The 27,834-nt window shown below is 44.3% G+C and overlaps 1 protein-coding gene and 1 pseudogene across 4 annotated transcripts in view; one reads left to right on the top strand and one right to left on the bottom strand.

The window, feature by feature from the left end:
• The window catches only part of PDE10A (phosphodiesterase 10A), a 470,871-nt gene that overhangs the window by 241,821 nt on the left and 201,216 nt on the right, over positions 1 to 27,834 (bottom strand). The window lies entirely within an intron of this gene.
• Positions 7 to 27,017, top strand: LOC308495985 (ferritin heavy chain-like; annotated as a pseudogene). The gene is made up of 3 exons: positions 7 to 336; positions 610 to 773; positions 26,473 to 27,017. The product of its transcript is annotated as a ferritin heavy chain-like (transcript).

The raw sequence follows: 27,834 nt of genomic DNA, 5'->3' as shown, positions 1-27,834 counted from the left end.
GCCGCGATGCCGCCACCGGTGCAGGCGGTGACGGCGGCGGCTGCAGAGAACGCCCACTGGCGGAGCGGGCGCTCCCCACGCCGCCGCCGTTCGCGCCCACGCAGCACGCCCCGCCGCGACTCTGCCCGGCGGCGCCGGGCCCCGCACCCCGCTGCAGGGCGGGGAATGCCTGCGGCTCTGCGGGGCGTCGTCACATCTGGATGTGGTGTTCCGGATTCTGCCGGGCGAGCCACGTCGGCCTGTCCCTTGTCCGAGCCAGGGAACCCTCCTGGTGGCGGGCCAGCACCTCCAACCGAGCTGAGCTCTGAGTTCCCCGAGGGGAGTTCAAACTCGGACGTTTGGTTGGGGGTTAAATCAACGCGCAGTGTTTCCAATAAACTAAGGTCTGTTTAGACAGCCGCTCCATCCCAGCACTCCCTTCCTGATACCCACCGTAAAACGAGCTTCGCGTTTGCCCAGTTTGCCCCGGTGACGTCAGAAAATGGAAAGGGCAAACTATGGCTCAGTAAAGAACACTGAGATCGTCGCCCCAAAGCCCCAGGACCGCCTTATCACCTGCGGCTTCCTTGGACAATCCCCCGCGCCCCCCCCTTGTCCAATCCCCCCAAGCTCCGAATCCAGACTGTTGCTACTGAAGGGAAGTGTGCTTGCTGCCCAAAGGGCGCTCCCAACGAGGAGCTGCCAAAAGTTTGGGAAGTTGGAGCGCCGCAGCGCACAGACGCGCGGGTGTCGGCTTCCCGGCCGGCGTGCGCGGCGGGGCCACCACCTACGCGGTGCCGGAGTTGGGTCCACGGGCCCGCTGGCCCACGCTGGGATGGGCTGTCCAGACTCCCCGAACTAGGTCACCTTCCCAGGAGTGGTGCAAGCGCGCCAAAGCCCGGCTTTCTCGAAGGGCAAGGCGGTCACCTGAGCCCGAGGCTTGCAGGGCGGTTCCGCGACTGGGCAGACGCAGGCTCCGGGCCCCGGGCCCTCCACATTTCCTTCTCTCCTTCCAGTTCTCAGGTGTTATTTTGAAGCGCTCTGCAGATTCTTCCCTAGTCTATACTTTCCCCCATTCCCATCCGAACATCCCGCAATGCAAAAGGGCATATTTGTATTTGCATCAAATTGGGGTCGTGGGGCGCCCGGGACACGGTGCGGCTGTCCTCCCCCAGCCAAGTCGGCGGCGTTTCGGCAATTGCTGAGGGCTCCGAGCATCGCGCGTACCGGGCGCCAGACCTTGCACTCACCAGACGCAATCCCTAAACTTGGGGAACGAGAAAAGGATCCCGGTGATGCTTACCTTACCGAGGGGGGATTTTGCCGTTTTGCTTTGTATTTGGGGGTGGGAGGACGAAGGAAAAACTTGAACGTTGTCTGGTTTGTTGCAGCCTGCAGGCTGCCGCTTCTGGGACGCGCACACCCGACACTTGCAACTTTCCTGCGAGTCGCGGGTTCGTGCGGGCTGCGCGGGCTGCAGTCCCGGTCCCGCGCGCAGCGTCTCGGCCGCTGCCCACCGGGTTGGGGAGGACGTGTTTCTCCTCGGAGTGTTCCCTGTTCGTTCCTTTACACATACAATGTTTCTCCTTGTCGTTTAAGTTTCTTTAGTTGCCTTTTTGGAGTCATTAAAGTGACTGTCCAGTTACAAATAAATTTGTAACTGGAATCTAAGCCTCCATACCGGCGACGGGCGGAAAACATCAAATATTTGTTCTGAGTCTTTGTTAAATTAGGACGCAAACTGTAGGATTTTCATTTCACCCTTTTCTGGAGTCAGACTTCTATTTTCGGTCCTTTTCGCCAAATGCTTGGTGGAAGATACACATTTCCTGGACAAAGTAAAAGGACAAAGCATGACAACGGAAAAGGAACGCGTTGAGGAGACGTGTACCGATGACTGATTACATTTGTTAGGCTCCTCCATATTTAATACTGGAGTCTACTTCTGATCATGGAAGGCAATAGGCACGCGGCCACTTAGCCAGCCTTCAGGAAATTTTGTTTAGTCAAAGATTTGCATTACAAACAGACACAAAGGCTCTCACTCACCCCTGTGTTCAGGGGTTTCCACACCTGTAGAATGTGTTTCTCTTGCATTCTTTCCCTTCTCTTTGATCTTCTCTAGTGACATGTCAGAAAAGGGAGAGGATTGTCACTAAATATTGTTTGTCTAAACCTTTTATGAATGAACACATTGGCCCATAGTTATGAGAACTCTGCATTTTGATAGTCCCCATAAAGTTTTCAATTTAGTGCTATGTCAAATTAACTTAGATTACAGTACAACTCCAGCGGCATGGGAAGAGCAATGCAGGAATTCACACCATGGCGTGCTCCTTGTGAAATCAACGATTTTCCTCATTCTCAGTGGAGAAAATGCAAGCCCACTCTGCAAAGAACAAAAACTAAAAGAATATTAAGAGGGCAGGTGATACCAGTAAAAGTACCTAAGTTATGACAAGTATAGTTATTCAACATTCTAAAAGAATATAAAGCATTTGTCTCTGCTCTTTACCAAATGATGAAGAAGGAAGTTTGTACGGGCGATGAAACCTTTCCTTAATGCACCTATGTTACCATAAGTATATTTAAATTCTCCAAGCATTCTTCATTTATGGTTATTTTAAAATCAAGTTCATTCTATATTAGTTGTAGGATTTTATGCATAGTAACTCATTTATACAGGAAATAATAACTGCCTGGTTATTCTCTAATTTGAATTATATGTTCTTAAAAACATTTTAAAATACGGGTCAAGGGAGATCTGAAGAAATTTTTTAATTACAATTTTCCTCATAAAGCTATGAATTTTTTAATGATAAATTAACCATGCTCCCCTTTCCATAGCCTAAGAGTTAGGTTACAATAAATGTAGTTAATGTTTTATGAACTCCTTGGTCTTAATCAAGCAGGCTTGTGTCTTAATCAATTTTATTTTACAACTTTTGATGTTACTGTTTACAGCTGTAAGTTTTAAATTGCTAACTGGTTCTTGAATAATCTGTTTTCTCTTTTCAAATGTTTGTAAACTTCCTTTGTAAAATATAAAACAAAAGTTGATTAGATGTTAAACTCATCTTCTTATGCAGATAAAGTCTATACCAAAGATACATTTTCTTTACATTGATTTTAACTTTTGTGACTTGTTGAAAACACATTGTGGTCTGAGCAAAATAACTCAAAAACAAGTGGCTTTCATCCCCAAGCCCAGTGGAAACGTGGGTGCTTTACACGTCAAGCTTCTGGATTTCACTGCTAGTAAATTATCAGTGCACATGTCCTTCAGGTGTGATATGACACACAGACTGTCTGCATTCTAAAAAGACCACTGAATCAGCATGGGGCATGTTATAAGTGGAATTCAGTAATCAGGCATTTGTTTTCCTCTTCCCAAGCCCGCCAAATTCCTCGCTCCTAGTTCTATATTTCAGGAAGCCTCCTCCAATTTTTCCCAGCCCCCATCCATCATAGCTCCGTTGTCTAGACTCCTGGAAGTAATGTGTTTTATCTGCGCATATGAACATGTTACATTAAATGTCTTCCTAAGAAATTTTATGCATGCATAATTTGCACTGACAGTTCCATTTTAAACACCTTGATACTGGGGCATGCTTCTCCTACCACTCACAATCGTGAGTAAAGGCCAGTACACAATAGGCACTCAATGATTGCTCCCCACCTGTCACGTGCATGCCAACTGGTTACACATTCCTATTAGTGTGGATGTTAACAAACCTTAACTAAACTGAGGGATACTTTCTTACACGATTGTAGTTAAGCCTAAAAACAAAGGCCATGATAATTTTAGTGAGAAAAATAATATTATAAAGCTAATACACTGAATGGGACAGCCTTGAACGCAGACCATAGGTGATAAAAACAACTTCAGCTACCCCTAATATTCCTTGATCTTCAGTTTCACTTAAATCACTTTTATAAATTCAAGTTAACTGTAAAACAAACTACAATTTTATGTTTGTTTTATGTTATAAAACAACTAAAAACTAGTATAGGTATTATTCTTCATTAAAAAACATCAAAATAGTGTTTAATTATCAATGACTATTTTTTAAGTAGGAAGATTGTTAAAACATTAGTATTCCAAATCAATCTTCTTAAGTATCCATACCTTCTGAGAAAGGGGTTAGTGTGTTTCTTGATGAATAATAAGCTGCAAATGGACATTTTCGTTAATCAAATGCAAAACACTGACTTCTCCCCTGAAAATAAGTTCTGTTTAATGGCTGTGAGCCCCTAGCCCGGAGGACACTGTTCTTCGCACACTGCTGAGATTACATAATCAGTCACGAATCCTTGTGGTGACCACGTGCACGTTAAGTCTCTTATGTAAGTGCTGGTTGGGACACAAAACTCAATTTTGAAGATGTTGCCATTAAAAAAGTAGTAAATCACTTTAGAAGCCCATTGAGATTTGTAGAATGCTGAAGTAGTTTTAGTTTCTCAAAAACATACCAAGAAGAGTACAACTGAGTCCTAGTTAAATGATAATATTTTCACCAAACTTTTACAAGTCAAATATATCAATTTCGTTTGATACTGTGTTTTTAGGGTCCAATACTGAGCAGAACGAGAGACGTCTATATGTATAAAACAGGCCCTAAAAGAAAGAAAAGGTTTTTTAAGAGCGCCAAAGTCTGGTTAAAGCATGTGAGTAAGAATTACACAGGGGCTTTGGGGTAAATAGCTTGGTTAAGGAATGGCTCACTCAGGGTGGCATGTCCTTGACCCCCAGGGACACCTGAGCACAAAGTCTCACAAACGTTGGCCCAAATTCTTGCTGCGTCCCATCCATCCCACCCGATGACTGACTTAGGGCCACACAAAGTACCCTGTGATGTTCAAATTACGTATGGTGGACGTGGTGTGCAATAAGCAGTCTCCATCGATGGCTCAGAAATCTTTTTTGCAAACTATTTTATTTTAATAGCCATGTTTTTATAATGAGCCTTGACATTTATCCAAGAGGTCAGATGCAGTTGTGGGAAGAAGAAACATTCTTGGCTCTTACAGATTTGTCTCAAAAATGAAGATCAAAATGGCTCATTTAATCCAGAGAATGTTTTCTTTTCTGTTCATCTCAGAAAAAAAAAAGGAAAAAAAAAAAAGCAAGGCCTGGCCTGGGGCACAAGTAGGCACAGCAAGCTGTGTTCCGGTCTGGACCAGGAATGGACGGGCATTTAAGGGCAGGCAGTGGAGGCTGGGTTCTTGCGCGTGGGTGAATTGTTCTGACGTCACTTACAAAACCAGGTTTCTCCCTGAGCTTCTCTTACGAAAGTGCCCAGAGGAAAAGAGCCATGTGCAGTGACCCAACGCCCTGGGCGGCTGACGTCCAGGATGCTGCCAGACACACAGCGCCCGGGCACACATTTCGAGGGTTTGAATTTTATGACAGAAGGCCCTTGTCTAGACCATGTCGGCCTTTCTTGCTGGCACACACACCATCCAGCTTCTGGAAGAGCACCGGGCTCCCATGTGAGCTGGAACTAGAACTGTGAATATTACATCTTTTGAAATGGACTCTTACAAGAAAACAGAACTCACACAAGCCAGAAGATGAGCAGCCTTGTGTTTTCCAGCCCCGTTTGTTATCTGTATGACTTACGGAGAGCCAGAGAGATCTGTCAGATTGGTAGCTGAAGGAAGGGGAAGTGACACAATGTATCTTCGTCGTCTCTGGACACGGTTCAATGAAGTTTAGTGCAGAAGGTGGGCTTTTCCTTGATGTGTATGCGTGGCTCTAAGTAATACTGTAATCCTCAACGAGGTGTTGTCAGGGAGCTGGGGTTTCCCCCCCACAGAGCTCATTCGAAGCCACTGCATGCTCCTGACAGGTAAGCAGTTGTTTGATAGGGTTTCATTGCCTCAAACAGAGCAGCCAGGAGTGTAGGTCCTCACCGAGCATGGGGGCTCTTGCATTCAGGTCTGGGTCTTCATTGACTCCAGTTGGATTCTTGTGCGTGATTTCACCTTTCTCCCTCTCTCTCCAGCATTCCATTCTGGTATTGATTTCCACTGGAAGTTTCCAGGAATCTCCACCCAAGAGTCATGTGCTCCGGGCACATTATCCTGCACTATGCCTGTGAGTGTTCAAAATAATTCTAAGAAAGGACCCTTGCCCTATTAGATAACCCACCATCACTGCCATGAGTAATAAGAAACGATTATTTAGTATAGCAACCTTACTTGAAAAAACATACTAAAAAGCCAAACATATTCTCCTGACTGGAGATCTCCATAATAAATCTTCATCTCACTGTCTACCTACGAGATGTTAGTCTGCTGTGCACGGAACACTCCGGCTGATGGACCCCACCATGGCCGTCAAGACCACCAAACACACCAAAGCTAAGTGGCATCAATAATTGGCTGGTTTCGCTTACCATGTCCCATTGGTCATTGTTTAAAGGACCCAGTGGGCCCAAGCCCAAGTCTGTACCCTTGTGTAGAACTGGGCAGGAAGGGAACATCTACACTGATTCAAAGGGTGCCACCCATCAGGGGCCAGGACAAATAATCCTGCCACCCGTGGATGGTCAAGGGCACATGTGGGAAACCAGAGAGAAAGCCTCAAATGGGCAAGAGTTTGCATGTTTTGTGTAGACTCTGTCCATCCTCTCCTCCCCGAGCGTCCGAGGGTGGCCTCTCGTCCTAAAATGAGCATCTTGATTCCAGGACCTGTGTTTTATGGTATATAGATGAACGTACGCCTAACACACTGCTTAACCCCAGTCATCCCAAAATGCACGTGAGTGAAATACAGGACAGGAAGGCTGCCTTGAAGGCAGCTATGCCCTAGTTGCCATTCAGCGGCTGTTTTCCCACCCATGGCATAGAGGCCTTACCAGAGGCACGCTGAGAAATACAAGGGACATCATTAGCTCACATCAACTCGTCTGATGACAGAATGGCAGCACAAACATTCTGAACGTCCTCCTACTCCATTAAACCCAGTTAAAAATGTGACTGCTAAGCTTGGTGACTTTATTTTTCAGGGGTACAGTGAGCACAGTACCCCAGAGTGATCACAGCGTAAATACAGCCCCAGTTCTCTGGCCACCTCATCTCCAGAACTGAACACATGCACCATTTACACAGCCACTTGCAAGTTACATCAGCCCAGGAGGAGAAAATCATTGCTCATTCTGCTGCCTGCACACAGACTGTTTTGTATGTCTCCCTGTGAATGTGTTCATTATGGCTGCACTCAAAAGACTCAGTTAATTGACTCTCAGCCTCGCTCAGAACTGTCAAGAATTATGTCTAAAATCTGGGCTCATTGTGTAGACTTTTGCACACGTAGATTATAAACCCGAGGAAAAGCAGCTATGAAGGCAACCTCGGGCTTGTGATTTCCCCGTGAGGTGGATACTGTGCCTTCTTCTCTAAGGCAGGATGTTACCATTCAGTATTCCCAGAACTGTGTATTTATTGAAGTGAGATCATATTAAAGAGGGCTCAATTCAAATGTTCTTCCCGTGAAAGCAGGTTTACACACTCAACAGGCCTGTTTCTGTCTGGGTTATTAGTAAGTATGCCCCGAAAACCTATCTATCTGTTTTCAGTCAAACCTTATTTCTTAAGTAACTGTAAAACACAGGTGAAGTCTGGTTTGAGCTTTTGAGGTCTGCTTTAGAGAAATCCAATGGAGAGGTTAATACAGGAGATAGATCTGTGAGTCACTACAATAGCCCTTTGAGTTCTGCGTTTAGAACTTGATTCTAGTTGAAGAAGATTCCCACAAAGTTTATCAGAAACCCTCTGATGGCATAAAGGTATGCATTACTCATCTATGTCTCAGTGGTCAGTGGTGTACAGCCATGTCTTTGAGTGTGACCAAAGCTTTTTCACACAACTGCAGCATTTGCTGTGGCCCACTGGAGTTGCCAGCCTTTATCAGATCTATTATAAGAGCACCCTCCACCCCCTTTCCAGCTGGCAAGGTAACTGCAGTGGGTCCCCACTGCTCCTGACAATGAAAACTGGAACTAACCACTCAGCAGGTGCCCCAGCTGTCATTTCCAAGTGAGCTCATCCAGAAGAGAGTCACTGGGCACAGTTAAACTCTGAAGAAAATAGAATCGTGAATTTTTTTTAAAAATTCAGATCTCTGATCTGGTTTATAAAATTCACATTTGATTTTAAAACACTGCAGGGTAACAGAACCCCCGTCACAATTCCTGGGCACGGTGGCAGCCTTATGGTGGGGGTGGGGCTAGAAGAGGGAATGGTCCCTGAAGTGTACTGGGTGGGGGTCAGTCTCCGTTGAAAAGTGAACGTACAGATTCACAATCACAAAAAGCAAATTGGAAGCTTTGTAACAATAGCAAAATCCAAAGTGAGTATTTTTTATGAGATTTTGAAACAAGAGTCCAAACTAAATAGAGCAAGTTATATTGCTGTTATAAAAGCTTCTCACCAAAAGCCCCCAAATCATTGGCGACACATGAGTTTCAAAGGGCAAAGACTTTAAAGGGGACTGAAAATCCTGGTTTACTTGTTGAGTAAGCAGTCACCAAGCACAGCATAACTATGATGAAAACAGTTAGTGAAAATTCAAGCTTTTCAACAGATGAATGAGATTGAAGTAGGAGAAAGGGGTATACACCATTTCTAGTGAGTTTAACAGATTCCCTGTTAGTGTGTAACACTGCCTAGCACATTTGTATAGCATTTGATTTACAAAAGTCAGCATCACATGTCAGGGGTCTGTCACCCCACTTTGATGCATATTACCCCAAACTACTGAAAGCACAGCCCTTAAGTATTTCTAATTGTTTTCTTTCACACCACAGCAAGTTTGGCTTTGTTAGACCAATGCAGCATTTTGGTTTTAGAAAGAAAAGGTTTAAAGCCTAGGTTCCCAAAGGGCAGGGGTCACTGTGGAGTGGTGGCAGGATGGACCCCTTGGAGCTCCTGAGACCCTCCCCAATCCCCCACGCCCCCCACCTACAGACAACTCAGGTCTCTTTAGCCCCTGGTTTGAAAGAATCAGTCTGTCTATTTACTTTTACCTTCTCTTCCTTTGTGTGGTATGAGGTTCAGCTGTTCATGAATTCTCTATCTGCATTTTCATTTTTTATTTGTTTTTTTTATTTTTTGGATGTGTATTCAGCTCCTTTATTTTTAGTTTTTCTTCTTTCACATTGAAGGCATTTCTGTCCATACATTTTCCCTGAGTTGAGCTTTTTGGGATCCCACAGTCTTCAAAATAAAACATTCCCCTTTTCACATATTTCCAGATGGTTCCTAATTTCAGTTTTAATATCCTTTTTTGGATACACGGGTTACATAGAAGCATGCTTATCAATTTCTAAGTAGTGAAAAATATTTTCAGCCACATTATTATTATTATTTTCTTTTTTTGAAATATAGGAAAAGAATGTGGCCTGTAAAACCTCTAATTTTAAGTTTTAATGAAAGTTTTCTTTGTATCCACATCTATACTCCACCGGTATAAAGGTCGTCTGGGGAAGGAGGAGCTGAGCTGGGCAGAATCACCCAGGCACCGGGTCGTGTCTTCGTTCTGCGAACCAATTGCCCAGGTTCAAATCTTGCTTTCACCTCCTTCCGTGTGTGTCTCTAGACAAAATAGATAACTTCTCCGAGCTTCATTTTCTATCTTTAAAGTGGGAACAACAACCGTATTCACCTCCTAGTGTGGCTGTGAGAATGATAGAAGATGGTGTGTGTGAACATCCCTAGCAAGCTGCCTGGTTTGTAGTAAGCACTCAGCACACAGAAATGTGACAAACAAATAAACAAACAGAAATTGGTCTCTGGAGTCAGACCAGCCCTGGTTTGGAAGCCTACATCTGCCATAGCCTAGCAGTTCTTGGGCAAGTCATTTTAGAGAGAAAGTACATGGAAACCATTAGGCCTGGGGTTGGTCCAGAACAAATGCCCGGGCCCCCGGATGTGCTGTGTGCACTAGGGATTTCACAGGAGCCACCCTGGACTGACCTGTGCTGCAGCTAATGAGGTGTCAGTGTAACTGATGGCCCTCGAGGGCCTCACCAGGCCAAAGGAAGCCAAGGAGCTCGTGGGCATCTCCAGCCCTGATTCTCAAACGAGAAACGTGGTTTCATTCCAAGTGCCTTTTCCGAGCCATGCTAAGACCTCACCCTCCATCCCGAGTCTCAGCTTTCTCCAGCCAGATGCCCACGGCACACGATATCCAGCACCTTGTTTTCTGGGAAAAAGGATCAAAGTTTTAAAGCTTAAGTTTTTGGAATAGATCATCTTAGTGATGAGAAGAGAGGTGAAGACCTCAAGATAATTTGAGATTAGAAAATCAATGGTTTTCTATACTCTTATGTCTGCCCTAAAAAGATGGCTAAATTTTTAGTATAAATTTGCTATTCTGCAAACAGGCAATTCTATACATACTTTTGGAAGCCTGAGATTCTGCTCTGTTTCCTTGTTTTTATTTTGGAGGACATATATTAAGCAAAATGACCAAATCATAAAACTTCACAGTTCATTCTTGGAGAGTGTCAATAAAAGTAGAGTACATGGTGGCAAGTTATTAACAATGCTTATCATGCATGGGTCTACAATAATGGCTTATTTCTATTTGATCAGAGCAAAGTACGTTATTCTTTGAGTACTGAGAAGGGAAAAGTGTATTGAGAAGGGAAAAGAAGGGAAAAGAAGCCTTTAAAATATTTCACTAAAAATTTTCTAGTATGATTTGCATTCTATATTTAGTTAAAATGAGACCATTTAAAATTAGATGTGCAAATGCTCGCAGGGGTGCCCGTGTATGTGGCTGTCCCCAGGGATTTGCAAACTGAAAAGTTCTCCTCTCTCTTCCCAAATCAGAAAAACCCAGCAAGGTTGAAGAGGGGGATTCAGAGAAACTGACTGCCAACCCTCACACCATACTAGGAAATCGCTCATGTATTCATTTAGCAAATATTAATTGGGCAACAAGTATTAATGCTGTGTGAAGCATTAGTCTAGGCCTGTGGGGTACAGGAGTGACCCAAACAGACCACACCCCTGCCCTTGGGAAGCCTGTATTTCAGAATAGAGAATAACAAGCAATAAATACCATAAACGAACCATGTGGCATGTGAGCCCAGACCTGAGGGAGGGGACGGTGAGCCTGCAGATGACAGAGGGGCAGCCTGTGTGAAGACCCCCAGAGGCCAGCATGAGCGGCTTCTTAAGAAGGAGCAGGAAGGTGAGTGGGCCTGGAGCAGATGAAGGGGCAGAGGGATGGGCATGGCCAGGATCCAGAGGTCCTGGGCACTCGCTCATGTGAGTTGTTTGTGCCATTGACCTTGATTCTCCTTCTTCACGGAACGGGGAACCATGGGTGGGCTCACGTCAGTTGACTGTGGCTTACAACAAATCATCTACATTTCATGTCTATTTTTGTCCTGGATTCTCTGGAAGGATGGGGTGCTATGAGATAGTCAAAGTGGCAATCCACATTTGTCCTTCCCTTTCTGTGGGTTGGGATGGGCCTCTCGCCTCCGGAGTGAATAGAAATAAAGACCTTCAAAGAGCCCTGAAGATGACTGGGGGAGCTGAAGGGTCATCTCCAGCGGGACGAGTAACAACTTACAAAGAAAAATACAAAATCTCCCTGAAATTATCAACTTTTTTCCCTCCTGTGAAGGTTCATTTTACGTGTCGATTTTGCTAGGCCCTGGTGCCCAAATGTTAGGTCAATGAAGGCATCTTTTACTTTTTAGATGCCATTTAAATCGGTAGCCTTTCAGTGCCACCCTCTCTCTCTCTCTCCCTCTTGATCTCTCTCTCCCTCTCCCCTCCTTCCTCTCTTTTTCTCCCTCTCCTTCTCCCTCTCCAATGTATTGATTCTCTTTCTATTTCTCAGAAGAACCCTGATTAATATACTTTCTATGATTCCTTCCATGTTGTCAAGCCACTGCCTTTGTATTCAGACCTTTCTTTCATGTATTTCTGGGAGAAAACTACCCTGCACTATCTCTTAAGAAGCAATGGGGATTTCCTTTTTAAATTTAAACTAGAGTTGTGAAAGCTCAAATCCTCATAACCGTTTCATTTGGATTCCAAAATAAAGTTATTAAACACTGTTTCCCCCTTCCTAGTCTACTGGCCTTGTGGAAACGGTTTTCTCTTACGCGCCGTGGTTCTCTGCCAACTCCAGTGACGCTTACATCGTTATTCAGAGACACTCTCACAGCGCTAGATCACAACCCTCAACCACCCACACTCAGCTTCTCCCTCCCTCTTCCTCTCTTTGTACTAACAGTTTTTGTACATTAGCTCTTACCAAAAAAGAAAAAAATTCCCTTTGAATGATAAATTAGCAGGCACATTCTTTTGTACACGTGGCAGAAATTCTATCCTAGCAACAGCCACCAAATCAACTGTCATCCACAAGGACATGGTCTATTTCCTTCTAGAAAGAGATTTAAAGCAATCAGGTAGATGTTTCCAGATTCTTTTATGTTAAGGAACACATTATGAGATGAAAGAGGAGGAGAGGTTATCTAGATAAAAAACTCCCATTGAAATGACCCATTTGGAGAATCTGAACATTCCGAAGGGTACTTTGATAACATATTATGGATGAAAGACATCTGAAGTATGTGACATGTGTGTTCAGGTCTTTGTGGCCTGGGGTGTCCAGTGAAATGGGCTGTCATATCAATCATCTCAGGTTATCTTCAGAACAACCTCATCAGGTAGGTAGACTTAAAAGAGGGGTGAGGAGGTTTGGCTCTAAGAACTAATTGAGGCAGATAAACCTTGGTTTAAACCTAGCTAACCTGATCATTACTTGATGTTCTTTATGCTACAGTAGCCTCAGGTACCAGCAGAAAAAAAAATAGGGGATCAAAGTTGATACAGAAACGTGGTGAAGAACCTCTCCCCACCTTCCTACCAAGCTTAGAGAAGAATATGGGATAGAAAAGACTATTTGAAAAAGCAAAGTCTGGATTCTGCCGCAGCTCTTACCTCTCCGGGCCCTTGAGGGACTGGGAGCTTGCCCCCCTCCTCCTGACAGAAACCTTCTCGAGACACTATGGACAAAGTAAGACTGGGCTCGCCAAGCTGTCCACATACATGAGTGCCAAGGAAGTATGTCACAGTCTCCTTGCTGTAAGGCTGTCCTGCGTCACCAGGAGGAAATGAAACGTACAGTGAAGTATGACCTAGCAAATCGCTGATAGTCAACTGTGTGGGGCCCAGAGAGAGAGTATTTTATAAGGTTCAGCCCTGTTTCACTTTCCTTTGAGGACACAGGCCCACATGATTTCATGCGTCCAGTTTAGGACACAGAGAAAAAGGTTGGGAAATGGCATTTCTGGAATAGCCTCCATCTTATGGTCACCTTGGGTAATGCTGAGTACTCATGGTGGGTACTGTTGAATACTATTTAGCACCCATAGTGGGTACTGTTGGGTAGTGATGGTGGATATTGTTGGGTACTGCTGGGTACCTATGGTGAGTACTGTTGGGTACCTATGGGGGGTACTGTTGGGTGCTGTTGGGTACCTGTGTTGGGTGCTGTTGGGTATGGCCGGATATGGTTAGGTACACTATTAAGTACTGGCATAGAAACAAAGACAATCATGGACTTTGTTCTTTGGTTTTTCTCTTAAGGAATATAACATCTAATTGGGAGGACTGAAAAGAAAAAAACTCCATCATGAAATTTCTTCTCTAAGTTTTTGGGATAATATGTATAGAAAAGAGAGATTTAAGGCTTAATGCAATATTTTGCAAGTTCTAAAGTTTCAGTGAGTTCCTGCCAAAAAAGCAAAAAGAATCACAGTTCAGCTGTAGCAAACTTCACTGAGCAAAGAAACTGAAAAATTATTCTTTCTCTATTTTACCAGAAGGCAAAGTTCCAGCTACAATTTGAGGTGATTTCCCTGGAGATAGATACCTCTCAAGCAAAATAAGGAGAGAAAAAAAACAAGGCAAGAAAAGAAAGAAAATGGAGTCTTCTTTACATAAATTGACCTTGAACTTGAGACATAATCTGCTGATAATTTTTAGATAAAGGAACCGTAGAAAATGTCTGTGTAACAGACATTTCTGTTACCACTGTGTAACAGAAACATACAAAAATGCTTCCTTCCAAAAATACTCGTTACCTTGTTCCTAAATGCATCTATTTCCTAAATGCATATTTAGGGGGCCAACTTGAAGAAAATGCTTTTGTGTGCTAATATCTTAACGTTAGTATGGAACCTATAATTCTGAAGAGTTTCAAATTACTTGACAAATTACATGTGAAAGTCCCTAGAGAGGGTACGTATGGAACTTTCCATATGAAACAGACCAGCCTTCAAATCTTTCATAACACCCGTCTTCATGGAGCCCCATAGAGACGTTAGTTTCCCCCATCCATCCTGACCACGTGATAGATATCAGAGTCTCTATCATTAAATCAGGTTACAAATGGTGACTAGCAACATTTGCTGCACAAAAAAATGAATAAACCGTGAGTGTCCTAACACTGAGATCCATGTGGCTACAGCAATAGAAACAATTTTAAAAGAAAATTTCAAAATTGCATTTTTCAGGCATACTGCTCACATGAATACTTGTTTTGGAAAGGTGTTTGTGTGCGTATTTCCCCTTAAAGCATTGGTTCGGGTCATCTAGAGGATCTCTGAACAACAAGCCACCGCCCAGGGTTTCCAGCTCAGGCCTGGGGTGGGGCTGAGGCTGTGCATTTCTAACCAGCTCCCAGCAACACTGCCCCTGCTGGTCCAGCATTTATCTACGACTTCCTTAGAACTAGGACGGGATCTGTAGTAATTTCATAGACCTCCTTCCTTCCAAGACGAGCAAATCGTGGACAGGACATAGCCAGCATCCATGAGAAGTGTTTTCAAATACACTTGTTATTTACCCAGAAGTGGTTCTGAGCTGCAGCTTCTTACAAACAGCACGTCCTTCGCGGAGCGACTGCAGATGGAATGATCATCTGCTGCCACTGCTCGTTCTGCCCTCGGGGAGCCGCTGGAGGAAGTGAGAAGCTGAGGGGGGTTCATGGGATCCTCAACCAACTTAACGATGATCCATCTATTAGTATTAATGGTTATCAGTTTAATTGTTCTGAAAGCAATTATCATTGCCAAAAGAAGGCGTATGACTCACAGAACAGTGGGTGTCATTCGGAAAAATCTATTTCACATGGCAATGATGAAATCCCTCTACATTGTCCTTGATCTAGTATTTGATTTGCTGATTTCCCACCAATCTATTAAAGTAGCCACATGTATCCAAACACTTCATTTATTACCACCTGGGGACACAAAGACCATCGCAACAGTGGTCTGGATTCCGGCTGTGTCAGCTGGCATGTCACTGCTTCCAAGCTGTGACTGCACCATCAGATCTGGGCAGGTGCCTCTCCCATCGATGCCTGTACACACCTAAACTTGCCCCATTGTAGCTTTTGGGTTAGATGTGTCTGTTTGCTCGTGCAGTTCCCTTTCCCTTCCCCCTCCCCTGGAACCCAAAAGCTGGACAGAGACCAGGTCCTCATGGACCCTTGTATCTGACATTTAGCACAGCTCCTAACACACAGTGCGCAGTCACAAAAACATTTGTTGAATGAATGGGTGACAAGCAGGAAGGAAGACTGACGATGTGGACAATAACCTATAGGGAGAGGTCTCTAAAAGGAACTCATTATCAGAGCACTGGCACAGATCCCAAGTGACAGGCGGGAGGCTGCAACACGGGCAAAAAGAAGATGATTTAGAACACAATGGAGATTTTCTGGTGGGGCATCACCAACACAGACTTCTAGGAAACAGCCCAGTCAATGGGCATCGCAAAGGAAAAGCCAGATAAGGGCTTATTAAACAACAACAACAACAAAAGGTGCCCACACGCACACCCACCTCCATGGTACTGTGCCTCCCTATACTGAGTTTTCCAAAGGCATGAGAAAAAGAACCTTCCAGAATCTGTGTCTGGGCATTATAGCGATATTTCCCCCAAGGCCCCATTCAAAGGTTAAATATAATGAATAGATGGAGTCTGAATTTTAACAGAACTTACTTGATGCTAAAATTTCACGGAAAGTTCTATATACTGTTTGATCATTTTAACCTTCTGTCAAAACCGAGTCTGTCACGGTATCAGTCTCAGGACTGGCCCTGGGATCAGCGGACTCAATGAAGTACTTGTACAAACCAGGAAGGGGATGGCGAGATGTCAACCTGACTTCCTAGAAGTGAAATAGGTGGCCATCTATGATAGAACACCTTTATTAGCACCAAGTAACACATCTATAATTTTTTAAATTATTATTTTTACTAAAGATCCTCACCAGGCTAAGAAATCCCTGTGTGACCGTATTCCTTTGCTCTTTGTAATCCATAAGTGCTGTGGAAAGTTCCAGGAAAGTCTATGTCCTACTTCATCAGAGGTTTAATTCTATGGATGCTGAATCATCAGCACGTGGAAAAAGATGGTAAACATTTTTGCTTCTGTTTTACTCTTACCGCAACTGATTCACCAAGACCTGTTAATATGGAATTTGGAAGCATTCCCAAAAGACAGCCATTTCATCAGCACCGTCAAACTGATCAAAACAATGGCCTACGCTCTCAGATAAGTCCAGTGAAAAGGCTGCTAAGTGCGCCCTTCTGCTCTGCTTGGTCAGGGCCCTGGGTGAGCTCTGTGGGTCAGCCTTCTTTAGAAGCCACGCCTTTCCTTTGGGGACAACGTATTGTGCATGTTCCCGGAAAGCTTCTCCAGCAGAAGCCATGCTAGCCTTCCGTCCGCATTCCAAGCACTCCAGGAGCAGTTCCCTCCTAGGAGTAAGTCAACACCTACAGAAGATTCGGCCAAGACTCCAGCCCGGTGGGTTGGGCCCGTGTGAGGAGGAGCTTCAGCCCGACACCCACTGAAGCAAGACGATCCTGGAGGACACTGGAGCCAGCAGCCGGCTGTCAGTGCATTCAGCACTCTTTGTGAACACCCTTACATTCTGACAACAAGATGTAAAAGCAGAATCGACAATATGGTACGCTTGATACAGCGTTAGACTACATTTTAGTGTAGCCAGGTGGTAACAGAAGCCATTAAGAAGAAAAACAACAAGAGGATAACGTTAAAAGGAGGAAATCCAATCCACGAGCCTAATTGCTTTTGTGAACAAAGGAAGACGCCATTTTTCAGCTTAATAGTGGCTCATTAGAGGATGGGTTGGAAACCATCACAGAAGACTTCAGCGCTGCCCTTTCACCAAATATTCTTACAATCCTAAATGTGCATGCACAGGCACACATATTCACGGACGGGCATGAAATGAGGTCCACCCATGAAGGCACGTCCTGCACACTTAGGTGTGAATGTATTCCTGCCCCTTGCTTTATGGTTCTGTGATGAACCCTGGGGTCCTGACACAGCTTGTGTCTGGAGTCCCAACTGTAAAACTCTGTCACTGTAAGTGATGGGGAATGGGTGCTCGGATAATATTTCCTGATTTGACTTCCCCGGGGGTCTGCCTCTCCCTAAGTGTTGGCTGCTTCTCGCCTTTGCCGCTGTGTTTGTTGTTTGACATCTCTTACCATAGGTTCAGCCATCATTTGGCTGTTGCTCAGGGAGGGGCCGTGTCCAAGCCCCCAGAGTGGCTTATTGGTTTGTTGTAAACATTATGGTGAGCACTGAATTCTTGCAGTGACAACATTTAAAATTACACATAAGGAGGGCAGAGTACAACAGTTTCTAAAACAAAGGACTGTAATGTCATATACATGTGGTAGAAAGAGAAATACCCAGGTTTTTTGTCAATAAAATCATAAACTATATTTGTATGTGTTCCTTTGTTTCCCACGTGTTTTGGCCAGTGCCTCTCTCTAAGGGTTAGGAAACCCTTAGAGAGAGGACTAGATATTAGCCATTTGCACAAGAACACAGATAGCAGCGTAAGCATGGTGGACCAACCCACTGCTCTCTGGTTTTGGTGGCTATTAGCATTCTCACGGGTGGCTTCTCCCCACATCAGCCCTTTCCCATCAGCCCTCTGCCCACATCAGCCCTTTCCCCACATCAGCCCTCTGCCGAAACTCAGGGATCTGTGGAACTGCCTCCTCCAGTAAATGCTATTATGTGTGCTTCAGGAAGGTTTTGGAAAATGTAAAGTACTTTGGTGTTAAGGAGATTGACGTGAATGACATGAGAACTAAAACAATGGTTCATTGAAATGACATAGAATTCTCTCTATTCCAAGTTTTAGCAAACCCAAAATAGCCCAGAGCAGGGCTGTCTCCACCACCCTCACCTTCCTTTCAGTTCACCTCCAGGTTCAACTACCCCCCACCTCCATCCTGCTTCCCCTTAAAGCAGCTGTGCCCACCCCCCACCAGCTCCCAGGCAAGGCCCAGAGGCAGGCTGCTACCGGGTCGTGGGGGTCGGGGGAGGGGTGTGCCTTTTGTGAGAAAGTTGTGTATTCGTGATACTTGGGAAGGCTCTTAACTATGGAATCCAAGTGACCAAACTGAGGGATCCTGAAGTGGTTCTTTAAAATAAAGATGGTATCACAACCCCGTGTTTCACTCTGATAAGAAAAGAAGAATTGCAAAATCGAGAAGTTCACGAAATAAAAGGTTCGCTCTGAACGATCGCCCTCTTCAGTGGGACAAACTTTAAATATCTCAAACCAATTTGACTCCCACAAGTTTCATTAGCAAGATGCCATTCTCCATGCTGGTGTTTATAGCTCGGTAGCGATGCTAAGGGCCAGCCTTAGACGGACGTTTCCACACGTATGAAGTAGAGACGGATTCACATTGTACTGAACCTCACAGCCTTCCTGTGACACATGCTGGCTCTACCCTGCAGACAGGAGTGGTGAAAGGTGGCAGGGATAGAACCCCCATTGGCACTGCTTATGCAGGATACGTATGTAAAATTACAGATTGTACATGTATGGAATTCACAGAGAATTCACAGTCATCACAACCTCTGATTTAAACATGGGCGTTTCCATGGGCGAACCTGTGTGACTTCGGTCAGGTCACATACTGTGTGACGTTCAGTGTCAGGACCTTTCAGATGGCTAAGACGACACTAACCGCAGTGCGTGTGAATGAGCGCCCTGCACACAGTGTGTCCGCAGCACACGGTAACGGCACTGCACAGAAGGAAGCAGTGCAAGCATTCATCAGGCATCCAGAAGGCTTTCGCGTCTCTCTTAGGGAGAATCACGGCTTATTTGCCTTTGATGCCTGACAGGATTGTATTTGCAGGGCATGTGAACTACAGAGTGTTCAGTGTCCCCTCCGTGTCAGACCCTACCATCCTCTGTTGGTCACACAACAGAACCAGCAGAGGTTGGATTTGAACCCAGGTCTCACACGCCAAGGCTCATCCTTCCTCCATGAGCCAGTTCGTATTTCATTTCAGTGTCAATCAGTCCCAGCCCAGGCCCCGTCTGCCACTATGCAGGGACCACTGCTAACCTCCCCAGGGGCTTCTCAGGCCATCTATCATACAGTCTTATCCAAAGTGGAAGTGAACAGTGTCTGGCCCAGGCTGCTCAGTCACTGTTCTTCTGGCACGTCTCTCAAGTTCTCACATCAAATGTTGCCACAGATTGCCGCCATTCTCTCCTGCCTGGCTTCTGGGGTCGCTGCCTTCAGCCTCGCCCTTCTGCAGTTCGTTTCCGTAATAAAACCACAGTGAGCTCCACAGACAGCAAATGTGATCGGACCACCCGGTGGCTCTCAGGGACAAACGCAGGCTTGTTGGCAGCCTGGAGGGCTTCCTGCGCTGTCCAGCCTCACCTCCCCCCAGCTATAGACTCCTGGTGCCCCAGACGGCTGGGCCACCCCAAGTCTCCTTCTCGCCTTCACGCCCAACTCCTGCTACAGGTCAGCCTGCTGCCCTCAGGAGGCCTGCCCTGAGCCCCAGTAGCAGCTGCCACCCCTGCCTTCCCCTCCCAGCTCATCTCCCCACATTATCATGAAGTGGCCAGGCCACCTGTCCTGCTGGGTTGAAAACCCTGAGTGAGTCTTGTTTACCAATTTATTGTACAATTTCAAAACAAGCGCTCGATAAGTACTTACTGAATTAATGAATTTTAATTATATCCTTTACACTTTTTGAATGTACACCAAATGAACTCATAGGCAAGCAGCTTACGACATCCCTTAAAGTCCTTACAATGAATCACTTCTTGAATATGTCCCTTTTAGTTCAGTGGTTTTAGGGGAAAAGACATGCTTTTCAAAAGTATCTAATTAGTGACAGGACTCACCCACGCATACAAATCTGATCCTGGGACTTTCACGAGAGTCCACTAATGCAAACGTGCAGAAAGGTAATGCAGGGTGACAGCCGGGAGACGTGGGAGACCCAGCACCGAGCCCAGAGCGTTAGCCTGTGGGAGAGAGAACCATGGACCCGCCTCATAGGTGCTGTGAGGTTGTGCAGGGTCCTGAGGCTGGAAGACGTCTGCTCCATTCTCTTCTGCTCAGAGGAGGTGGACCAAAGGTTTAGCTTGCACCTTGGGGTACAACTTCATAGCAGACTGCCATACTGTGAAGAGGTAGCACCACCCCATGTCTTTCCGGTGTCTGAATGAGGACAGGATTCGTGACTAGGCCTCTGGCACGTCCAGCATGATGATCGTTCGGCCATTACAAAGACTTCTTCCTCTGGCTGGCATGGACTCTGCCTTCTGCCTCACTGGCCCAGTAATCACATGTGTCCCACTGGGCACACTTCACGACCACAGTCATGGGGTCTCATGGCCCTCTCTTCTGCTGGTCTTCCGCCGGCCTTGTGGCTCGAACTCTCAGAGGTCAGGTGTGTCTGGAGAAGTGTTTCTCCTCAAAACCTTAGTCCAGAAGGCATTTTCTTAGCAGCAACACACACGGCACACAACCAAGTCCTGCTGATCTCACACATTAGATTTTGTGTTTAGGAGAAAATGCACATCTAGAAACTACCTAGGCATCTTGGGTATGTAGTATCAATCCTTCCCTCCTGTCTTAGTAGAATAAACACCCTTAGACAGGGGGAAAGTATTGTTCAATCCAACCAGAGAAGTGGAGGAAGACTGCCTTCTATTTCCAAATTCCACCTGGACCCATGGCTGCCGTGCTGCAGACACAAGTGTGCTGTGTATTTACAGTGTGCAGAAAAGAGTCTCTTATTGCGTTACCATCATAGAGAGGATAGAATAGGTCTGGATAACGAATAGCCTAAATGATATATCAATTCCAGGTGTCGCATTTTAATTTCAACAAAGCATTATGTTCCCTAACTTGTTTTAAGTGTCAAATCAAGGAATCGGTGATTTCTTAACTTACTTGCTTTAGAGATTTGAGTTTTACTATGAATATCTCTACAATATTTAGTTCAGATTTTTATTGGTTTGGGGGAATATTAAGTGAAATCATGAGTTATGTGAAACATTTAAAATTGCAGTGAACTTTTTAGACTACGAAAAGCAGACAAGCATAATACCCCATATTATCATCATGGTTTCTCTCTACACTATTATCTAAAAATCCTGTAACTATTGTAAGAGTCTAGACTAATTGGATTTGAAGACATGATTTGTTCGAACAATGCTCACCAGTCTAAAAGAACAGTCTTATATTCTCCACATCTTGGCACCAACTAAACTTATCTCAGGGTTAATTTTTTTTTCTGGGGCCAATTAACTTCAGGCAAGGAGGTAAAATAATGCATCCATGGGTTCTTGGTTAAACAGTTTTCAGACTTCCAATAACGCCTGCTGTTCCCACGATACTCATAAAATGTTTTAGAAGTTTGTTCCCCCCAGTTATACTCAATTATCTGAAATTGACTTAATATTTAACTTTTCCAAATTGTATTCGGAATTGCATAAATCTAGTTTGAAGTACAGTTGACCCTTGAACAACACGACTTTCAACTCTACGGGTCCACCCATATGTGAACTTTTTTCAATAAATACACAGCTTGCCTTCTGTATCTCTGGTTTTCACATCGTGGATCCCACCACCCACGGCTGGGAAACAGTATGTTTTCTGTCGGGAATCCACAGACACAGGCCATCCTGTGCATTGTCCTATGCCATTTTATATAAAGCACCTGAGCTTTTGTGGATTTGGGTATTTGTGAGGGGTCCTGGCACCCAATCCCCTCGGACACCGAGAGATGACTGCAGTGAAGTTTTGGGGAAGTCAAAAGTTGTATGTGAATTTTCAACTGCGTGAGTGTTGGCACCCCTAGTCCCAGCGTTGTTCAAGGGTCAGCTGTAAATATTTTACTTTTAATGGATAGACGTTAAAACATCTCACAAAATCGTAGAAGACTATATGCAATAATGTTAGATAATACATAATTCAAGGCACTATAAATGTAACATACACCAGAATGGAAAAGGTGGTTCATTATATAATAGGATTCCTGAGTTTAGGGCTAGTGCACAGGCATGTCTATTTATAAGTTAATTAAATACGGAGACAAACCTACAAAAATCGGAGAAGTAGGGAATCCTTTTATTTTTCAAAACATTACCCTCAGCCTTATAATTAAGCAATTTTCAGGCCATTATACACCATGTTTAAACGCAGTAACTACAGACAACCTGAGTGAGTGCAGCCCACTTCAATTAGCTCAATGGAAACAAAGAAGAGCGGGAGAGGCCTGTGAAGAAGTCAGAAGTAATCTGCCAGTGAATGGAGCACTAGGCAGGTGCAAAAACAATACTACTGAGTCACTACAGCTGGAGCTTAGAAGTCACTGCTCCCAACGTGTCCTCTGCGGTGCCAGGTGGTGCAGAGAGCAGCCATGGGGCTGGGACATCAGCCTTTCTCTTGGGGCTGAGGGACGGTGAGAAGCCACTTCCCTGTGGACTGAAGTTCTTCACGGATACAAAAAGGAGGAGCTTGCATTCCACAGCCTCTGAGTTCCTGTCCATCTATAAGCTTCTCTGAGTAAAAAACTACCCCCTCCAGTAGGGTTTTGTTTTGTTTTTCAAACTATCTGGGACAGAGGATGGATGGAAAACCCTAAATGTTGACAGTGAAGATGCAAAATCGGAACAAAATCAGGCTCCAAAACAGAACAAAAACCCACTCATTGAGAATGTCAGCTTGCTAAATGCAGAGTTGTAACAAGTTGGCAGCTTTCCCCCATGTTTGCTGTAGCTTTCAATTCAAGCAATTATGGGATCACCACACCACATACACACCCCAGGAATAAATCACACACACCCCAGGAATAAATCCTTTATTTGAAAATGAAGTCAATGGAAAACAATATTTATTTTATGGCCCCATTTCTATACCACGTTTTCCCCGGAATTGAACAATGTTTCTATGTGGAAACACAAATGAGGGTGTTTTACCCCTATGGTAAACAATATGCATAATACTAAGAGTAAGTCATTTAGAGACCAACTTTCTGCCCAGGAGTGTTAGGAACTCTGCGGACTCCTCTCCCAGTGAAACTGGTGAAAGGCATTTTCTAAAAAAAACCACTTAAAGCTTCTGGAAACGGGTCTAAGGGCACACAGCAAATAAAGAAGCATTTATTCAAGAAAATCTACAGACATTTGTTGAGAATGGCAGATGCCTATGGTATTTGAACTGAAGTCATCTTCACTCCCTCCTCCCAGCTCAGCAAGCTGGAGACTTCACTCCAGGTGGTTGCAGCCAAGAACACAGGGCTCTCTGCTCCCCAACTCTTAGTCTCAGGACTTTCTCCCCAAGAGAAGCAGACTTCAGTGTTTCTCATTCTGCCCCCAGCTGCCCGTATCCCAGGTGAGTGCAGTAATGAAGTGGGACCTCCTTCTTCTGCCAGACTCCACTCATGAAATAGAGACTGTCGTGCAGGGCAGCCTGCGGGGCCACTAGTCCCACTCCCCACATAAGAACGAAGGACATGGTGAGGCCAAGAAGGAACACCCATGGAGCCACAGATAGGGGAGTCATACCACTATATTCTCGCCGGCAGCTGGAGTCACGCAATCTTCAACCTGCTGTCCACGTCTCTGCCTGCCAACCAAGCAACCGATTCTTGACTCCCGACTCAACTCAACTCTCCCCAACCAGCGCAGCTGCAGCAGTTATATCAATGGCTAATTGGCTAACTGGTAACAGCTGATGGTCAATTAGCCACAGCTGACGGCCATCTACTACTCGAGTCAGCAGCTTTCCACACGAGGCCAAGAGCCTGGAAACCATTCTCTGGGACTCTGTCCCCATAGAGGCCCTTCCTTGGATGTGGTGTGCTGAGAACATGGGGCCCTAGTCACCTTCCCAAGCTTTGAGATGGTGGTTCCATGCCAAGAGAGGCAAGCAAAGAGGACCCCAAACTGCTGCCTGTCCCTCCTCCCCAACACGTGCACAGCTCCTAGAGCACAGATTTCATAGAGAGAAGTTTACCACTGTCTCCAGCCATCCCCAGCCCTAGAGCCCAGGTTCATTGATTTGCCTGTTTCAGGTGGGGGAAGGAAGCAGGATATAAAACAAATAGCTCCTATATCTTCCCAAAGGAACTGACCTCATTCACAACAGAGCCTGGAGAAGTTTAATGTGAGGGCACACTCGAGAACAATGGAGGTTGCAGTAAAAGGCAACTGGGAAATGATTTCTGATTTTGATGAGGGACAGCCTAGAGCTGGCTCATAGGACGAAGCCAGGGGGTAAGGCTGCTGGCAGGATCCCTCCTAGGGTCAGAATATTAATAGGACCTAGAAACTTTTCCTTCAAAGGAGCCAGAATTTATTTGGATTTGTTTGTAAATCAATTTATGCCCCAGGACATTGTTGAGAACAATTGAACAATCAGCCAGCAAGGCAATTGTGGAGTTTACCAGCTGTGTGTAGTCAAGGAAAAGAGGAAGAGAGCCCCACCAGCTCCACTATCACCCCAAGGTGACTGTGGGCACACCTGAATCCGTGCCTCCCTGAGGGGCAACAGCAGGAGCTTACACTATGTGTGTGCACATGTGTGTGCATGTGTAAGAGTGTGTGTGTGTGTGTGTGAGAGAGAGAGAGAGAGAGAGAGAGAGAGAGAGAGAGAGAATGAACAGGTCTTCACTAAAATAATCCAGCTAGTAACAAATAAATAAGCAAATACAATAATAAGTTTTGGGTGGAGGGAGAACCAATATCCAGACTTGCTACAATATATTATCTGAAATGTCCAGTTTCCAACAAAAAAATATTATGAGGCATGTAAAGAAACAGGAAAGTATGATCCACACTCTGGGGAGTGGAGAGTGAGGGAAAGCAAAAAATAAACAGGCAACAGAAACTGCCCTTGAGAGTGGCCAGATGTGAGATTTATCAGGAAATTTCAAAGTAGCTATTATAAATATGCTCTCCAAACTAAAGGGAACAATGATTAAAGAATAAAGGAAGGTAGACGGACAATGTTGCATCAAACAGAAAACATCAATGAAGAGAAATTATGAAAAAAAGGTGGAAATTATAGAGTGGAAAAGTACAATTAAATATTGACTAGAGGGTCTCACCAGTAAATATGAACTAGCAGGAGAAAGAATTAACAAACTCGAAGATATTGGTAGAGATTAGGCAAACTAGAGAGAAAAAAAGAATAAAGAAAAAATGAACAGAGTCCCACAGAAAAGTGGGGTACAATTAAGCATACCAACATACATATAATGGAAGTGCCAGAAGGAGAGAGAGAAAAAAGAAGAAAAACATATGCAAATAAATAATTGCTGAAACTCGCCTAATTTATTGAAAAACAATAACCTACACACTTAGGAAACTCAATGAACTAAAAATCTGATCAACTCAGAGACCCACAAACAGATATTATAGTTAAAAAAAAACGCTGAAAGCAAAGACAAGGAGAAAAATTGAAAGCACCAAGAGAAAAAAATGAGGCACATATAAGAGAACCCCTGCAAGTTAACAGCTGACATTTCATCAGAAACAATGGAGGCCAGAAGGCAGTGGAATAACATATTCAAAATGCTCAAAGGAAAAAAAATGCTTTCAAAGAATTCTATATCTAGTAAAGGTGTACTTCAAAAATAAAAAGGAAATAACACTCTTCCTAAAGCAAACCCTGAGATAATTTGACACTAGCAGACCTGCTCTATGAGAAATATGAAAGGAAGTTTCATGCAGTCTTGATGCTGAAGACTGTAACTCTAATCCACACGAGCAAAGATCACCAGTAAAAGTAATTACATAATTATAAAAACTATAAAAATAAATGCATATTTTCCTCCTTTCTTAACTCACTTAAAAAGCTCCTGTTAAAATAATTGTATAAAATAATAGGTATGTAATGTATTGTTGGGCCTCTAACATAAAGAAATATACCAGAAGTGCAGGGACAGTCTTCGTCCAGAGTTGCCATGGTTTCAAGCTTCAATAGCACTAGGATGGAACTGGCATTCGTCCCCCATCCCTCTGGCCACTCGGATCTAGCTCTCCAGACAGCGTGCTCAGACCACCCCAAGGTTGCCGCCAGTGCCCCAGCGCCATGCAGCCACTGACACCACTGCTTAGCCGCCCACCAGGACCACCATGTCCCCCTCGCAGGTGCGCCTGAACTGCCACCAGGACAGAGAGGCAGCCATCATGCGCCACGTCAACCTGAGCCCTGCGCCTCCTACGTCTACCTGTCCATGTCTTACGACTTTGACCACGATCATGTGGCTTTGAAGAACTTTGCCAAACATTTTCTTCACCAATCTCATGAGGAGAGGAATCATGCTAAGAAACTGATGAAGCTTCAGAACCAGCAAAGTGGCTGAATCTTCCCTCAGGGTGTCAAGAAACCAGACTGTGACGAGTGGGAGAATGGGTTGAATGCAGTGGAGTGTGCGTTACACTTGGAAAAAAGTGTGACTCAGTCACTACTGGAATTATACAAACTGGCCATTAACAAAAATGATGCCCATTTGTATGATTTCATTGAGACTCATTACCTGAATGAGCAGTTGAAATCCATCAAAGAATTGGGTGACCACATAACCAATTTGCGCAAGATGGGGGCCCCTGAATGTGGCATGGCAGAGTATCTCTTTGACAAGCACATCTGGGAAACAGCAATAGGAGCTGAGCCTTTGGCTGGCTTCCAGTAGCTACAGGGTGGCTTATTGGTCACCAAAGCAGTACATACATGTTGGGGTTACCTTTACCTTTCTGTAGGTTGTACCAAATCATCTACTTATGTTCTTTCATTTGTATCATTTCTTCAACTAAAGTAATTTAGTACCCCCAAAAAAAGGTGTAGTATATTTAGCATTAACGTCACAAAGTAAATCGGTGTAGACAAAGCTGTAATTGGTAAGGAAACAATGACAGGTGAGAAAGTAATAATTATAAAAGTATATTATTAGGTTTATAATATAATTGATGTAATATATAACAATAATACAATAAAGGGGGGGAAGAGAATAGAGCTACATAGGAGGAACATTTCTATATCTCATTGGAATTAAGCTAGTACAAATTGAAAGCTGCTTCTGATAAGTTAAGAAGTATATTACCAAAAATAATTACTAAAAATTAACTTAAAAATATAGAGTGACCATTTCACACCCACTAGAATGGTTGTTATCAAATCAAAAACAAAACAGAAAATAACAAATGATGAAAAGGATGGGGAAAAATTGGAAACTTTTTCATTGCTCGTGGAAATGTGAAATGATTCAGCCACTATGGAAAATGACTTGATGACTTCTAAAAACTTTAAACAGTTGTACTTCTGTGTATATACTAAAAAGAAGTGAAAGCGGAGACTCAAACAGGTATCTGCATGTTCACAGCAGCATTAGTCACAATAGCCAAAAGGTAGAAGCAACCCAAGTGTCTGCTGATGGAAGAATGGATAAAAAAAAAAGTCTATACATACAATGGCATAGTGTTCACAATGG

This window comes from Rhinolophus hipposideros (genome assembly GCF_964194185.1).
Source record: "Rhinolophus hipposideros genome assembly, chromosome: 3".
Taxonomy (NCBI): domain Eukaryota; kingdom Metazoa; phylum Chordata; class Mammalia; order Chiroptera; family Rhinolophidae; genus Rhinolophus; species Rhinolophus hipposideros.
Note: the sequence above shows the minus strand (reverse complement) of the source record. Positions and strands in the feature narration are given on the sequence as shown.